This window comes from Phyllobates terribilis, unplaced genomic scaffold (assembly GCF_046119375.1).
Source record: "Phyllobates terribilis strain yellow unplaced genomic scaffold, ASM4611937v1 Scaffold_134__1_contigs__length_4944459, whole genome shotgun sequence".
NCBI lineage: Eukaryota > Metazoa > Chordata > Amphibia > Anura > Dendrobatidae > Phyllobates > Phyllobates terribilis.
This window is the reverse complement of record NW_027362894.1, coordinates 3,315,403-3,335,643: the sequence shown is the minus strand read 5'-3', so window position 1 is coordinate 3,335,643 and position 20,241 is coordinate 3,315,403.

Sequence of the window (20,241 nt, the reverse complement as noted above, 5' to 3'; positions counted from 1 at the left end):
TTCATGTGTACAGCAGCCTGGAATGAACGCTGCTTAAAAAATAAATAATAGAGTAAGGCCTCATTCAGACTTTCATCAGCTTTGTTTTGCATCCGAGAAACTCTAAACTTTGATTTGGATCAAAATTCGACAGGTCAACGTGTTTCAGTGAAAAATACGCGGTCCGCAGAAATATGTGAACAGCCCTAGACTATAATAGATATGAGTTCTGTGAAAAACAAGGATCGAGCTCGTACGAAATCCAACATTTCATTCTATAAATCTACATAAATTAAGTAACGTGCCAAATTGCTTTTTTTTTGGTTTATGTTTTGCGTGTACGGAGGGAAAGTTCCCAGTGCTAGTGTCTAGCTCACTGATTTTCCTTGCTTGGTGCCTGACGTCCCAAAAAACTGACAGTGAGCTATCAATCAAGATACAGAGGCTGGTGCTGGGCAGGGAAGCAACCTTGGAAGGCTGAGGCTTGGTTAGTGCTCCGTTACACCCAGAGCACTCAGAAATGCAGCAACAGATAAAAGATATAGAGGTGTCTATGGATTTAGCTTTCCAAATCCTGCATGGTCATGAATGGGAATTGGAGGGAGGGGTATATCTGATGGATTCCCTTAAATTGTTAATTGGCAATTGCAGTTCACATAGTTGCATATTACTTAATCATTAGAGCTACAAAAAATTGCACTTCAAGCACCAGTAAAACAGAGGCCAAAAAAGATTCCTTAGAGGCATCTGGTCACTATTAGTGATGATCGAGCGTGTTCTATCAACCCCTTCGGCAAGCACGCTCGGGTGCTCGCCGAGTATTTTGGCATGCTCGGCATTTCTTTTAAGGTCGCCGTGCCTGCAAGTGTCACGGCTGTTAGCGTGCTCGCTGAATGGGTTCATAGAACACGCTCGATCATCACTAGTCACTATACATTAGTATACAATAAAAAAACACATATCACATAGTGAATAACACAGACACTATTCAATACAGCAGGGTTGAGGTGTACTTTGTGGGACAAAATTACAGCATTTTTGAAAGACGCCATTCACTTTACTGTGCAACATATAGAAAAAAAAGGGCAATGAATTCCAAATAAAGTGAAATGGTGCAGAAGAAAACAAAAACATTTTACTGCTTTTAAAAAATTCTAAACTTTGCAAACAAATTGTTTGGCTTGTGTTCCAATTTTCTAAGACCGTTTTTAATACCATTTTGGGGTACAACTTTTTGATTGCTCCATCAAATGAATAGTCGTAAGTTACTTACCGGTAACGGGATTTTTCAGAGACCATGACAGCACCACGAGAGAGGGGATCCGCCCACCAAGGAGAGGAAACCTACAGGCTTAAAAGGGCGCCACCTCTCTCCCGCCTCAGTTTGGATTACAGAGCATTGAGAGGACCGCCAGGTTAATAAACACAGCAAACAATCACAAAATTGCCATACCAGACGAAACCTACTGAGTGTGAGATTATAATTAATAAAACGGGAGTGTTCCCACAAACGTGAAAGGAGGGAATATAAGGGTGCTGTCATGGTCTCCGAAAAATCCCATTACCGGTATGTAATTTAATATTTTATCGGTCGACCATGACAGCACCATGAGAGAATTACAGAGATGAAGTAATCTATTGAAGGACCACAGCCTGGAACACTCTTCTCCCAAAGGTGAGGTCAGCCGACACACCTATATCTAACCTATCGTGTCTATGGAATGTAGAGGGACAGGACCAGGTAGCAGCCTTAAATATGTCTTCTATCGAGACACCTGTCTTCTCAGCCCAGGAGGTCGCCACAGCCCGGGTGGAATGAGCCTTCAGCCCTTCTGGCCCTTCCTCGCCGCTAGATGTACAGACCAAAAGTTTGGACACACCTTCTCATTTAAAGATTTTTCTGTATTTTCATGACTATGAAAATTGTACATTCACACTGAAGGCATCAAAACTATGAATTAACACATGTGGAATTATATGCTTAACAAAAAAGTGTGAAACAGCTGAAAATATGTCTTATATTCTAGGTTCTTCAAAGTAGCCACCTTTTGCTTTGATGACTGCTTTGCACACTCTTGGCATTCTCTTGATGAGCTTCAAGAGATAGTCACTGGAAATGGTTTTCACTTCACAGGTATGTCTTGTCAGGTTTAATAAGTGGGATTTCTTGCCTTATAAATGGGGTTGGGACCATCAGTTGTGTTGTGCAGAAGTCTGGTGGATACACAGCTGATAGTCCTACTGAACAGACTGTTAGAATGTGTATTATGGCAAGAAAAAAGCAGCTAAGTAAAGAAAAACGAGTGTCCATCATTACTTTAAGAAATGAAGGTCAGTCAGTCCGAAAAATTGGGAAAACTTTGAAAGTGTCCCCAAGTGCAGTTGCAAAAACCATCAAGCGCTACAAAGAAACTGGCTCACATCAGGACCGCCCCAGGAAAGGAAGACCAAGAGTCACCTCTGCTTCTGAGGATAAGTTTATCCGCGTCACCAGCCTCAGAAATCGCAGTTTAACAGCAGCTCAGATTAGAGACCAGGTCAATGCCACACAGAGTTCTAGCAGCAGACACATCTCTACAACAACTGTTAAGAGGAGACTTTGTGCAGCAGGCCTTCATGGTAAAATAGCTGCTAGGAAACCACTGCTAAGGACAGGCAACAAGCAGAAGAGACTTGTTTGGGGTAAAGAACACAAGGAATGGACATTAGACCAGTGGAAATCTGTGCTTTGGTCTGATGAGTCCAAATTTGAGATCTTTGGTTCCAACCACCGTGTCTTTGTGCGACGCAGAAAAGGTGAACGGATGGACTCTACATGCCTGGTTCCCACCGTGAAGCATGGAGGAGGAGGTGTGATGGTGTGGGTGTGCTTTGCTGGTGACACTGTTGGGGATTTATTCAAAATTGAAGGCATACTGAACCAGCATGGCTACCACAGCATCTTGCAGCAGCATGCTATTCCATCCGCTTTGCGTTTAGTTGGACCATCATTTATTTTTCAACAGGACAATGACCCCAAACACACCTCCAGGCTGTGTAAGGGCTATTTGACCAAGAAGGAGAGTGATGGGGGACTACGCCAGATAACCTGGCCTCCACAGTCACCAGACCTGAACCCAATCGAGATGGTTTGGGGTGAGCTGGACCGCAGAGTGAAGGCAAAAGGGCCAACAAGTGCTAAGCATCTCTGGGAACTCCTTCAAGATTGTTGGAAGACCATTTCCGGTGACTACCTCTTGAAGCTCATCAAGAGAATGCCAAGAGTGTGCAAAGCAATCATTAAAGCAAAAGGTGGCTACTTTGAAGAACCTAGAATATAAGACATATTTTCAGTTGTTTCACACTTTTTTGTTAAGTATATAATTCCACATGTGTTAATTCATAGTTTTGATGCCTTCAGTGTGAATGTACAATTTCCATAGTCAAGAAAATACAGAAAAATCTTTAAATGCGAAGGTGTGTCCAAACTTTTGGTCTATACTGTATATGATAGAGAAATGGCCTCCCAATTCCATCTAGCTATGGTGGACTTCGTGACCTTAGACCGTTCCTAGTCCCTTGGTAGGATATAAACAACGAGTTATCTTTCCTAAAGCTTTTGGTAACTGAATGGTACCTAACCAGACATCTCCTCACTTCTAACGTATGTAACTCCACCTCTTTCTGGTTACTAGGATGTGGACAAAAGGAGGGTAGGAGGACTTCCTGAAGTCTGTTAAAACGAGTAGCTACCTTAGGGAGAGAGAGTGATTTTTAGACCAGATCCTGCCTATCATCCAGAATTTGAGTAAACGGCGAGGCCATAGACAGGGCCTGGATGTCACTAATGCTCCTGGCCGAGGTTAAAGATATTAAAGCGGTCTTAAGAGAGAGGGATTTAAGGGTTGCTGACTATTAGCTCAAACAGCGAGATAGTCAAGGCCTTTAGAACCAAATTTAAATACCAGGGAACCAAGCTGCTTTTAATAATGAGTCTAGATCTAAAAGCTGCCTTAATGAACCGAGAAACCCAGTAGTTACAAGCTACATCACAGCTATATAGGGCACCCAAGGCAGAAATCTGTACTTTAAGGGTGCTGGTGGATAACCCTAGTTCAAGACTTTTTTGTAAAAACTCCAAAGATTTGTCCTATTGGCACCCCCTCCCCATGAACCCCAGAACCAGAGAAAGACAAAAACTTTCTCCAACTTGTGGCATAAATCTGGGTTGTAACAGGTTTTCTCCTGTGCAGGATGGTTACTAGACCTTTGGAAAAACCTTTCTGATTTGGCAGTGTCCTTTCAAGTTCCACACCGTCAAGTGGAGGCCAGTTGCTTGAGGATGGAATATCGGACCCCGGAGAAGGAGATATGGAATCTCTGGAAGAACCCAAGGATCGTAGATGGACACCCTCCTGGGCCAAAAGGGTGCGATCAGCAGAACCCTGGCCTTGTCCTCCCTGATCTTTCTTATTACCATGAGAAGAACAGCCAACCAGGGGGGGAGGAGTCATACGCCAGGCTGAAATACCAACGAATCAGGAAAGCGTCCACAGCTAGGGGATTTAGGGAACACAAGATCTTTGTCTTCCGATTTAGTTTTGTGGCAATCGGATCTACCTGACCGGAGGCCCCCCCCATCTTCGGCTATTTGGGTAAAAATTCCTTGATTTAGTTCCCATTCCCCTTGCATCAGAGGATAGCAGCTTGGGAAATCTGCTCTCATGTTTTCTTTTTCCCTTATATAGAGGGCCATCAGGGAAAGGAGGTGACTTTCTGTAATCTGGAAGAGATGATCTGTCACTCTCATCAGCGATCTTGACCATGTATCCCCCTGGTGGTTCACATATGCTACCGCAACTAGATTATCCAAGAGGATCTTTACATTCTGGCCCTGAAGGAAAGGTAAGAAATTATTCACCGCCTTGTCTACCGCCAGAAGTTCTTTTGCATTGGAGGAGAGACCCTTTTCGATATCTGACCAGGTCCCCTGGGCTACCATATCTCCCAGATGGGCTCCCCACCCTCTCGGACTCGCATCTGTGGTAATTGTTCTAGTGACCCTAAGTACCCAGGGAACCCCTCGAGATAGGTTAGGCTCATCCTGCCACCACTATAAAGATTTTACTGACCGGGGTGATAAGGACATCTTCCCTTCCAAGTGCCCCTTAAGAGAAACTTCATTATGTAGCACATCCCACTGTAGAACTGTGGCGCCCCTGAAGATTCGACCCCCACAGGGATGCTGCACTTCTGTAATGGAGTGTAGTGTTCCTCCTCCGAGGTAAGAACAGCGTGATGGTCGGGACCCAACCTTTGCATCCAACACCACATTTCTCCACCAGAGGGGGCTAGTATGCACCAAGTGCTGCCCTCCTGGTTACAGGGAGACTGGGGAACCAAGAGTGAGGGGAACCAGTTAGTGGGTGAGGGTGGAGGACTTACAATTTAGTGACACTTTAAATTTCATATTTAATAAAAAGCCATCTTTGGTTTTGGTCTTTGTGCTGTTAATTACTGTGAGGTATTGTGATCTCCCACCCTGAACGTGGATCCTGTGTGAACCTACAGTGGATGGAGACACAGCCCTCATACCCCAGCCTTGGAACGAGGGGCAGGTTGCAGACGAGGAATGTCTCAACCCGGTCAAGGACCACGACCAAGAAGGCCCGGAGCTAAAGAGTGTAGCTCCACAGCAAATGGATCCCGGGGAGGATGCAGACGGAGCAGTGTACGCCACCTGTCCTCACCACCTGATATATTCAGAGGGAGTCCAGCTGCAAGAGGGGTACCGGCCCCCGACACCCGACCTTGCTACTCCATGTCCTGGTTGGTAAAGCCCGGTAGGCCCAGAGGATCCCATCGGGTATCGGAAGGAGCAGAGCTGCCACCCGTGCCCTTGATCTGAGAGGAGTTCAGAGGGAGATCCGGCCTATCTACACACACACAGACAGGAGAGGATACGGTCTGTAGTTCAGGAACACTCAGGTGCGGGGTCCCGATTGAATGCTGGACTTGCTCGGAGGTTGTCGGACCCCGGTCCCTGGTGACCGCAGGACTCCGTGGGGAGCAGGGAGTCGCCTTCCTTCTGCCATCTCTAATGTGAGTAAAGCCTTGGAAATTCATCCCTATGGCCTCCGGACTGTTCATTACGCGCCATTCCGTGCGACGCCGCGTCCCTACTGCCGCACTACTACCCCCCCTTTATCCTGCTTTACCGGCCCTGAGGCCGCGCTCCGCCTGTAGGGAGCGGCGAGAACTTTAGCCGCCATGACTCCAGGCCTCAGCGGACTGTAGTTGCGCTGGTGGCGCATCACCAGACACCACAGGTGGCGTAGTCGACAATTACCACTCAACCCGGAAAGCCCTAGCATTATTTTCAATGTGACGGCCCTGGGCAAGGAACGGGTCCAGGCCACGACTGCACCCCCGTTCTCAACATCTGACCCGACTCCGAGTACCCCCATCTTCCCAGGGCAGGGCTGAGAGCGTCACATCACCATGTGTAGGGGTGGATTCAGTGAGGAGAAGTGAGAGGAGCAGGGGCTCTGCAGGAGCTCTGCTCGGCAGGCAGGCTCGGCCTGTCATGCCCAAGAAGGAGAGAGGAGTGGGAGCTAGGGAGGAAGGCTCCAGTAACTTAAGGGATCCCAGGGGGTACGGTGAGTGCAGGACGGCACCCGTACGCCCGAATCTGCCAGGTGTCAGAGGGATCAGGCTGCAAGAAGGGAACCGGTCCCTGGACTAGCCGAGTTACTTCAGGTCTCGGCTGGAAAACTTTCATTGTGCAGTTGCCACAACCTCACCTAAGCCGCCGTGAAGGGCACCAAGCAAGGTCCGGGAACTTCAAGTTGCCCAGAGGGATCTCAAGGTAACAGATCGGCACTTTGTGTGGCGGGGCGCATGGCAGGAGGGAGAAGACCCACCGCGGGAAGTCAGCTAAGAAAGGAACATACAGAAAGGGGGTCCCGTTAAGTGCTCTTGAAGTACGTGGGAGAGTGCTGAGCCCCTGCCTGGTAAACGCAGCGCGACAAGGGAGGCTGACACCTGTACAGTGCACCTGAGGAAGCTAAAGAACTGTGAGTAAACTCGGATGACTGCACCCCATTGTTTCTGTCAGTTATTTCTACAACGCTATCGCTCCTGCACTACAACGCCCAGCATCACCATCTGCATCTACACTGCCCTGGAGCTGTGCTCTGCCTGTGGAGAGCCATGCCAACCCAGCTGCCCTAACATCTGCTTCAGAGGTCTGCAGCAGCGCCGGTACTCATTACCGGAAACCACAGGTGGCGTCACGAGACAAAACTGTTAACAAACCCTTTTTTTTTAAAGAGTGACCCCAGGGTACGGGCCCGTGACATCCGAAGAAGGTAAAGGCCCGGGTACCGAGTCACCCATATTCCCCCTGGGCGAGTCATACTACACCACACAGGAGAGCCGACAGATCCTCTATATACTACACCACACAGGAGAGCTGACAGATCCTCTATATACTACACAATACAGGAGAGCTGACAGATCCTCTATATACTACACCACACAGGAGAGCTGACAGATCCTCTATATACTACACCACACAGGAGAGCTGACAGATCCTCTATATACTACACCACACAGGAGAGCTGACAGATCCTCTATATACTACACCACACAGGAGAGCTGACACATCCTCTATATACTACACCACACAGGAGAGCTGACAGATCCTCTATATACTACACCACACAGGACAGATCCTCTATATACTACACCACACAGGAGAGCCGACAGATCCTCTATATACTACACCACACAGGAGAGCTGACACATCCTCTATATACTACACCACACAGGAGAGCTGACAGATCCACTATATACTACACCACACAGGAGAGCTGACAGATCCTCTATATACTACACCACACAGGAGAGCTGACAGATCCTCTATATACTACACCACACAGGAGAGCCGACACATCCTCTATATACTACACCACACAGGACAGATCCTCTATATACTACACCACACAGGAGAGCCGACAGATCCTCTATATACTACACCACACAGGACAGATCCTCTATATACTACACCACACAGGAGAGCTGACAGATCCTCTATATACTACACCACACAGGAGAGCTGACAGATCCTCTATATACTACACCACACAGGAGAGCTGACAGATCCACTATATACTACACCACACAGGAGAGCTGACAGATCCACTATATACTACACCACACAGGAGAGCTGACACATCCTCTATATACTACACCACACAGGAGAGCTGACACATCCTCTATATACTACACAATACAGGAGAGCTGACAGATCCTCTATATACTACACAATACAGGAGAGCCGACACATCCTCTATATACTACACCACACAGGAGAGCCGACAGATCCTCTATATACTACACCACACAGGAGAGCCGACAGATCCTCTATATACTACACCACACAGGAGAGCTGACAGATCCTCTATATACTACACAATACAGGAGAGCTGACAGATCCTCTATATACTACACCACACAGGACAGATCCTCTATATACTACACCACACAGGACAGATCCTCTATATACTACACCACACAGGAGAGCTGACACATCCTCTATATACTACACCACACAGGAGAGCTGACAGATCCACTATATACTACACCACACAGGAGAGCTGACAGATCCTCTATACACTACACCACACAGGAGAGCTGACAGATCCTCTATATACTACACTACACAGGAGAGCTGACACATCCTCTATATACTACACCACACAGGAGAGCTGACAGATCCTCTATATACTACACCACACAGGACAGATCCTCTATATACTACACCATACAGGAGAGCTGACACATCCTCTATATACTACACAATACAGGAGAGCTGACAGATCCTCTATATACTACACCACACAGGACAGATCCTCTATATACTACACCATACAGGAGAGCTGACACATCCTCTATATACTACACCATACAGGAGAGCTGACACATCCTCTATATACTGCACCACACAGGAGAGCTGACAGATCCTCTATATACTACACCACACAGGAGAGCCGACAGATCCACTATATACTACACCACACAGGAGAGCTGACAGATCCTCTATATACTACACCACACAGGAGAGCTGACACATTCTCTATATACTACACCACACAGGAGAGCTGACAGATCCTCTATATACTACACCACACAGGAGAGCCGACAGATCCAGTATATACTACACCACACAGGAGAGCTGACAGATCCTCTATATACTACACCACACAGGAGAGCTGACACATCCTCTATATACTACACCACACAGGAGAGCTGACAGATCCTCTATATACTACACCACACAGGAGAGCTGACACATCCTCTATATACTACACCACACAGGAGAGCTGACAGATCCTCTATATATTACACCACACAGGAGAGCCGACAGATCCACTATATACTACACCACACAGGAGAGCTGACAGATCCTCTATATACTACACCACACAGGAGAGCTGACAGATCCTCTATGTACTACACCACACAGGACAGCTGACAGATCCTCTATATACTACACCACACAGGACAGATCCTCTATATACTACACCATACAGGAGAGCTGACACATCCTCTATATACTACACCATACAGGAGAGCTGACACATCCTCTATATACTGCACCACACAGGAGAGCTGACAGATCCTCTATATACTACACCACACAGGAGAGCCGACAGATCCACTATATACTACACCACACAGGAGAGCTGACAGATCCTCTATATACTACACCACACAGGAGAGCTGACACATCCTCTATATACTACACCACACAGGAGAGCCGACAGATCCACTATATACTACACCACACAGGAGAGCTGACAGATCCTCTATATACTACACCACACAGGAGAGCTGACAGATCCTCTATATACTACACCACACAGGAGAGCCGACAGATCCACTATATACTACACCACACAGGAGAGCTGACAGATCCTCTATATACTACACCACACAGGAGAGCTGACACATCCTCTATATACTACACCACACAGGAGAGCTGACAGATCCTCTATATACTACACCACACAGGAGAGCTGACAGATCCTCTATATACTACACCACACAGGAGAGCTGACAGATCCTCTATATACTACACCACACAGGACAGCTGACAGATCCTCTATATACTACACCACACAGGAGAGCTGACAGATCCTCTACACACTACACCACATAGGAGAGCGGCCAGATCCTCTATATACTACACCACACAGGAGAGCTGACAGATCCTCTATATACTACACCACACAGGAGAGCTGACAGATCATCTGTATACTACACAATACAGGAGAGCTGACAGATCCTCTATATACTACACCACACAGGACAGATCCTCTATATACTACACCATACAGGAGAGCTGACACATCCTCTATATACTACACAATACAGGAGAGCTGACAGATCCTCTATATACTACACCACACAGGAGAGCTGACACATCCTCTATATACTACACCACACAGGAGAGCTGACAGATCCTCTATATACTACATCACACAGGAGAGCTGACAGATCCTCTATATACTACACCACACAGGAGAGCGGGCAGATCCACTATATACTACACCACACAGGAGAGCCGACAGATCCTCTATATACTACACCACACAGGAGAGCTGACACATCCTCTATATACTACACCACACAGGAGAGCTGACAGATCCTCTATATACTACACCACACAGGAGAGCTGACAGATCCACTATATACTACACCACACAGGAGAGCCGAGAGATCCTCTACATACTACACCATACAGGAGAGCTGACAGATCCTCTATATACTACACCACACAGGAGAGCTGACAGATCCTCTATATACTACACCACACAGGAGAGCCGACAGATCCTCTATATACTACACCACACAGGAGAGCCGACAGATCCTCTATATACTACACCACACAGGAGAGCTGACAGATCCTCTATACACTACACCACACAGGAGAGCTGACAAATCCTCTATATACTACACCACACAGGAGAGCTGACAGATCCTCTATATACTACACCACACAGGAGAGCTGACACATCCTCTATATACTACACCACACAGGAGAGCCGACAGATCCTCTATATACTACACCACACAGGAGAGCTGACAGATCCTCTATATACTACACCACACAGGAGAGCCGACAGATCCTCTATATACTACACCACACAGGAGAGCTGACAGATCCACTATATACTACACCACACAGGAGAGCTGACAGATACTCTATATACTACACCACATAGGAGAGCCGACAGATCCTCTATATACTACACCACACAGGAGAGCTGACAGATCCTCTATATACTACACCACACAGGAGAGCTGACAGATCCTCTATATACTACACCACACAGGAGAGCTGACAGATCCTCCATATACTACACAATACAGGAGAGCTGACAGATCCACTATATACTACACCACACAGGAGAGCTGACACATCCTCTATATACTACACCACACAGGAGAGCTGACAGATCCTCTATATACTACACCACACAGGAGAGCTGACAGATCCTCCATATACTACACAATACAGGAGAGCTGACAGATCCACTATACACTACACCACACAGGAGAGCTGACACATCCTCTATATACTACACAATACAGGAGAGCTGACAGATCCTCTATATACTACACCACACGGGAGAGCTGACGCATCCTCTATATACTACACAATACAGGAGAGCTGACAGATCCACTATATACTACACCACACAGGAGAGCTGACAGATCCTCTATATACTACACCACACAGGAGAGCTGACAGATCCTCTATACACTACACCACACAGGAAAGCTGACAGATCCTCTATATGCTACATCACATAGGAGAGCTGACAGATCCTCAATATACTACATCACACAGGAGAGCTGACAGATCCTCTATATACTACACAATACAGGAGAGCTGACAGATCCACTATATACTACACCACACAGGAGAGCCGACAGATCCTCTATATACTACACCACACAGGAGAGCTGACACATCCTCTATATACTACACAATACAGGAGAGCTGACAGATCCACTATATACTACACCACACAGGAGAGCTGACAGATCCTCTATATACTACACCACACAGGAGAGCTGACAGATCCTCTATATACTACACCACCCAGGAGAGCTGACAGATCCTCTATACACTACACCACACAGGAGAGCCGACAGATCCTCTATATACTACACAATACAGGAGAGCTGACACATCCTCTATATACTACACAATACAGGAGAGCTGACACATCCTCTATATACTACACCACACAGGAGAGCTGACAGATCCTCTATATACTACACCACACAGGAGAGCTGACAGATCCTCTATATACTACACCACACAGGAGAGCTGACACATCCTCTATATACTACACCACACAGGAGAGCTGACAGATCCTCTATATACTACACCACACAGGAGAGCTGACAGATCCTCTATATACTACACCACACAGGAGAGCTGACAGATCGTCTATATACTACACCACACAGGAGAGCTGACACATCCTCTATATACTACACCACACAGGAGAGCTGACACATCCTCTATATACTACACCACACAGGAGAGCTAACAGATCCTCTATATACTACACCACACAGGAGAGCTGACAGATCCTCTATATACTACACCACACAGGAGAGCTAACAGATCCTCTATATACTACACCACACAGGAGAGCTGACAGATCCTCTATATACTACACCACACAGGAGAGCTGACAGATCCTGTATATACTACACCACCCAGGAGAGCTGACAGATCCTCTATATACTACACCACACAGGAGAGCTGACAGATCCTCTATATACTACACCACACAGGAGAGCTGACAGATCCTCTATATACTACACCACACAGGACAGCTGACAGATCCTCTATATACTACACCACACAGGAGAGCTGACAGATCCTCTATATACTACACCACACAGGAGAGCTGACAGATCCTCTATATACTACACCACACAGGAGAGCTAACAGATCCTCTATATACTACACCACACAGGAGAGCTGACAGATCCTCTATATACTACACCACACAGGAGAGCTGACACATCCTCTATATACTACACAATACAGGAGAGCTGACAGATCCACTATATACTACACCACACAGGAGAGCTGACAGATCCTCTATATACTACACCACACAGGAGAGCCGACAAATCCTCTATATACTACACCACACAGGAGAGCCGACAAATCCTCTATATACTACACCACACAGGAGAGCCGACAAATCCTCTATATACTACATCACACAGGAGAGCTGACACATCCTCTATATACTACACAATACAGGAGAGCTGACAGATCCACTATATACTACACCACACAGGAGAGCTGACAGATCCACTATATACTACACCACACAGGAGAGCTGACAGATCCTCTATATACTACACCACACAGGAGAGCTGACACATCCTCTATATACTACACCACACAGGAGAGCCGACAGATCCTCTATATACTACACCACACAGGAGAGCTGACACATCCTCTATATACTACACCACACAGGAGAGCTGACAGATCCTCTATATACTACACCACACAGGAGAGCTGACACATCCTCTATATACTACACAATACAGGAGAGCTGACAGATCCACTATATACTACACCACACAGGAGAGCTGACAGATCCTCTATATACTACACCACACAGGAGAGCTGACACATCCTCTATATACTACACCACACAGGAGAGCTGACAGATCCTCTATATACTACACCACACAGGAGAGCTGACAGATCCTCTATATACTACACCACACAGGAGAGCTGACAGATCCACTATATACTACACCACACAGGAGAGCTGACAGATCCTCTATATACTACATCACACAGGAGAGCTGACAGATCCTCTATATACTACACCACACAGGAGAGCCGACAAATCCTCTATATACTACATCACACAGGAGAGCTGACAGATCCTCTATATACTACACCACACAGGAGAGCTGACAGATCCTCTATATACTACATCACACAGGAGAGCTGACACATCCTCTATACACTACACCACACAGGAGAGCTGACAGATCCTCTATATATTACACCACACAGGAGAGCTGACACATCCTCTATATACTACACCACACAGGAGAGCTGACAGATCCTCTATATACTACATCACACAGGAGAGCTGACAGATCCTCTATATACTACACCACACAGGAGAGCTGACAGATCCTCTATATACTACATCACACAGGAGAGCTGACAGATCCTCTATATACTACACCACACAGGAGAGCTGACAGATCCTCTATATACTACATCACACAGGAGAGCTGACACATCCTCTATATACTACACCACACAGGAGAGCTGACAGATCCTCTATATACTACACCACACAGGAGAGCCGACAGATCCTCTATATACTACACCACACAGGAGAGCTGACATATCCTCTATATACTACACCACACAGGAGAGCTGACAGATCCTCTATATACTACACCACACAGGAGAGCTGACAGATCCTCTATACACTACACCACACAGGAAAGCTGACAGATCCTCTATATGCTACATCACACAGGAGAGCTGACATATCCTCTATATACTACACCACACAGGAGAGCTGACAGATCCTCTATATACTACACCACACAGGAGAGCTGACAGATCCTCTATACACTACACCACACAGGAAAGCTGACAGATCCTCTATACACTACACCACACAGGAGAGCTGACAGATCCTCTATATACTACACAATACAGGAGAGCTGACAGATCCACTATATACTACACCACACAGGAGAGCCGACAGATCCTCTATATACTACACCACACAGGAGAGCTGACACATCCTCTATATACTACACCACACAGGAGAGCTGACAGATCCTCTATATACTACACCACACAGGAGAGCTGACAGATCGTCTATATACTTCACCACACAGGAGAGCTGACACATCCTCTATATACTACACAATACAGGAGAGCTGACAGATCCTCTATATACTACACAATACAGGAGAGCTGACACATCCTCTATATACTACACCACACAGGAGAGGTGACAGATCCTCTATATACTACACCACACAGGAGAGCTGACAGATCCTCTATATACTACACCACACAGGAGAGCTGACACATCCTCTATATACTACACCACACAGGAGAGCTGACAGATCCTCTATATACTACACCACACAGGAGAGCTGACAGATCCTCTATATACTACACCACACAGGAGAGCTGACAGATCCTCTATATACTACACCACACAGGAGAGCTGACAGATCCACTATATACTACACCACACAGGAGAGCTGACAGATCATCCATATACTACACCACACAGGAGAGCCGAGAGATCCTCTATATACTACACCACACAAGAGAGCTGACACATCCTCTATATACTACACCACACAGGAGAGCTGACAGATCCTCTATATACTACACCACACAGGAGAGCTGACAGATCCTCTATATACTACACCACACAGGAGAGCTGACAGATCCTCTATATACTACACTACACAGGAGAGCTGACAGATCCTCTATATACTACACCACACAGGAGAGCTGACAGATCCTCTATATACTACACCACACAGGAGAGCCGTCAGATCCTCTATATACTACACCACACAGGAGAGCTGAGAGATCCACTATTTACTACACCACACAGGAGAGCTGACAGATCCTCTATATACTACACCACACGGGAGAGCCGATAGATCCTCTATATACTACACCACACAGGAGAGCTGACAGATCCTCTATATACTACACCACACGGGAGAGCCGACAGATCCTCTATATACTACATCACACAGGAGAGCTGACAGATCCTCTATATACTACACCACACAGGAGATCCGACAGATCCTCTATATACTACACCACACAGGAGAGCTGACAGATCCTCTATATACTACACCACACAGGAGAGCTGACAGATCCTCTATATACTACACCACACAGGAGAGCTGACAGATCCTCTATATACTACACCACATAGGAGAACTGACAGATACTCTATATACTACACCACACAGGAGAGCTGACAGATCCTCTATATACTACACCACACAGGAGAGCTGACAGATCCTCTATATACTACACCACACAGGAGAGCTGACAGATCCTCTATATACTACACCACACAGGAGAGCCGACAGATCCTCTATATACTACACCACACAGGAGAGCTGACAGATCCACTATATACTACACCACACAGGAGAGCTGACAGATCCTCTATATACTACACCACACAGGACAGATCCTCTATATACTACACCACACAGGAGAGCTGACACATCCTCTATATACTACACCACACAGGAGAGCTGACAACTCTCTGGTATCTTCCAGTCACCTCCAGAGCTGCAGTCACTATTCTGGTGTTACATCAGGTCTTATCCTCCAGAGCTGCAGTCACTATTCTGCTGTTACATCGTGTCTTATCCTCCAGTCACCTCCAGAGCTGCAGTCACTATTCTGATGTTACATCAGCTCTTATCCTCCACTCACCTCCAGAGCTGCACTCACTATTCTACTGTTACATCGTGTCTTATCCTCCAGTCACCTACAGAGCTGCACTCACCATTCTGCTGTGATATTATGTCTTATCCTCCAGTCACCTCCAGAGCTGCAGTTACTATTCTGATGTTACATCAGCTCTTATCCTCCAGTCACCTCCAGAGCTGCACTCACCATTCTGCTGTTACATCGTGTCTTATCCTCCAGTCACCCACAGAGCTGTAGTTTCTATTCTGCTAATACATCAGGTCTTATCCTCCAGTCACCTCCAGAACTGCAGTCACTATTCTGCTGTTACATCATGTCTTATCCTCCAGTCATCTCCAGAGCTGCGATAACTATTCCGCTGTTATATCAGGTCTTATCCTCCAGTCACCTGCAGATCTGCACTCTCTATTCTGCTGCTACATCATGTCTTACCCTCCAGTCACCTCCAGAGCTGCAGTCTCTATTCTGCTGTTACATCATATCTTATCCTCCAGTCACCTCCAGAGCTGCAGTCACTATTCTGCTATTACATCGTGTCTTATCCTCCAGTCACCTCAAGAGCTGCAGTCAATATTCTGCTGTTACATCATGTCTTGTCCTCCAGTTACCTCCAGAGCTGCACTCACTATTATGCTGTTACTTCATGTCTTATCCTCCAGTCACCTCCAGAGCTGCACTCACTATTCTGCTGTTACATCGTGTCTTATCCTCCAGTCACCTCCAGAGCTGCAGTCACTATTCTGCTGTTACATCGTGTCTTCTCCTCCAGTCACCTCCAGAGCTGCAGTCACTATTCTGCTGTTAGTTCGTGTCTTATCCTCCAGTCACCTCAAGAGCTGTAGTCACTGTTCTGCTGTTACATAGTGTCTTAACCTCCAGACACCTCCAGAGCTGCACTCACTATTCTGCTGTTACATCGTGTCTTATCCTTCAGACACCTCCAGAGCTGCACTCACTATTCTGCTGTTACATCGTGTCTTATCCTTCAGACACCTCCAGAGCTGCAGTCACTATTCTGCTGTTACATCGTGTCTTATCCTCCAGTCACCTCCAGAGCTGCAGTCACTATTCTGCTGTTACATCATATCTTATCCTCCAGTCACCTCCGGAGCTGTAGTCTCTATTCTGCTGTTACATCAGGCCTTATCCTCCTGTCACCTCCAGAGCTGCAGTCACTATTCTGCTGTTACATCATGTCTTATCCTCCAGTTTCCTCCAAAGCTGCAGTCACTATTCTGCTGTTACATCGTGTCTTATCCGCCAGTCACCTCCAGAGCTGTAGTCACTATTCTGCTATTACATCGTGTCTTATCCTCCAGTCACCTCCAGAGCTGCAGTCTCTTTTCTGCTGTTACATCATGTCTTATCCTCCAGTCACCTCCAGAGCTGCAGTCTCTATTCTACTGTTACATCGTGTCTTATCCTCCAGTCACCTCCAGAGCTGCACTCACTATTCTGCTGTTACATCATGTCTTATCCTCCAGTCACCTCAAGGGCTGCACTCACTATTCTGCTGTTACATCGTGTCTTATCCTCCTGTCACTTACAGAGCTGCACTCACTATTCTGCTGTTACATTATGTCTTATCCTCCTGTCACCTCCAGAGCTGCTGTTACACCATGTCTTATCCTCCATTCATCTCCAGAGCTGCAGTCACTATTCTGCTGTTACATCGTGTCTTATCCTCCAGCCACCTCCAAAGCTGCACTCAATTTTCTGCTGTTACATCGTGTCTTATCCTCCAGTCACATCCAGAGCTGCACTCACTATTCTGCTATTATTTCATGTTTTATCCTCCAGTTACCTCCAGAGCTGCACTAACTATTCTGCTGTTACATCGTGTCTTATCCTACAGACACCTCCAGAGCTGCAGTCACTATTCTGCTGTTACATTATGTATTATCATCCAGTCACCTCCAGAGCTGTAGTCACTATTCTGCTGTTACACCATGTATTATCCTCCAGTCACCTCCAGAGCTGCAGTCACTATTCTGTTCTTACAACATGTCTTATGCTCCAGTCACCTCCACAGCTGCACTCACTATTCTGCTGTTATATCATGTTTTATCCGCCAGTCACCTCCAGAGCTGCACTCACTATTCTGCTGTTACATCATATCTTATTCTCCAGTCACCTTCAGAGCTGCAGTCACTTTTCTGCTGTTACATCGTGTCTTATCCTCCAGTCACCTCCAGTGCTGCACTCACTATTCTGCTGTTACATTGTGTCTTATCCTCCAGTCACCTCCAGAGCTGCAGTCACTATTCTGCTGTTTCATGACATCTTATCCTCCAGTTACCTCCAGAGCTGCAGTCACTATTCTGCTGTTACATCAAGTCTTATCCTCCAGTCACCTCCAGAGCTGCACTCACTATTCTGCTGTAACATCGTGTCTTATCCTCCAGTCACCTCCAGAGCTGCAGTCACTACTCTGCTGTTATGTCATATCTTATCCTCCAGTCAACTCAATAGCTGCAGTCACTATTCTGCTGTTACATTATGTCTTATCCTCCAGTCACCTCCAGAGCTGCACTCACTATTCTGCTGTTACAATGTGTCTTATCCGCCAGCCACCTCCAGAGCCGCACTCCCTAATCTTCTGTTACATCGTGTCTTATCCGCCAGTCACCTCCAAAGCTGCAGTCACTATTCTGCTGTTACATCGTGTCTTATCCTCCAGTCACCTCCAGAGCTGCAGTCACTATTCTGATGTTACATCGTGTCTTATCCTCCAGTCACCTCCAGAGCTGCAGTCACTATTCTGCTGTTACATCATGTTTTATCCTCCAGTCACCTCCAGAGCTGCACTCACTATTCTGCTGTTACATCGTGTCTTATCCTCCAGTCACCTCCAGAGTTGCAGTCACTATTCTGCTGTTACATTGTGTCTTATCCTCCAGTCACCTCCAGAGCTGCAGTGACTATTCTGCTGTTAGTTCGTGTCTTATCCTCCAGTCACCTCTAGAGCTGCAGTCACTATTCTGCTGTTTCATGACATCTTATCCTCCAGTTACCTCCAGAGCTGCAGTCACTATTCTGCTGTTACATCAAGTCTTATCCTCCAGTCACCTCCAGAGCTGCACTCACTATTCTGCTGTAACATCGTGTCTTATCCTCCAGTCACCTCCAGAGCTGCAGTCACTACTCTGCTGTTATGTCATATCTTATCCTCCAGTCAACTCAATAGCTGCAGTCACTATTCTGCTGTTACATTATGTCTTATCCTCCAGTCACCTCCAGAGCTGCACTCACTATTCTGCTGTTACAATGTGTCTTATCCGCCAGCCACCTCCAGAGCCGCACTCCCTAATCTTCTGTTACATCGTGTCTTATCCGCCAGTCACCTCCAAAGCTGCAGTCACTATTCTGCTGTTACATCGTGTCTTATCCTCCAGTCACCTCCAGAGCTGCAGTCACTATTCTGATGTTACATCGTGTCTTATCCTCCAGTCACCTCCAGAGCTGCAGTCACTATTCTGCTGTTACATCATGTTTTATCCTCCAGTCACCTCCAGAGCTGCACTCACTATTCTGCTGTTACATCGTGTCTTATCCTCCAGTCACCTCCAGAGTTGCAGTCACTATTCTGCTGTTACATTGTGTCTTATCCTCCAGTCACCTCCAGAGCTGCAGTGACTATTCTGCTGTTAGTTCGTGTCTTATCCTCCAGTCACCTCAAGAGCTGCAGTCACTATTCTACTATTATT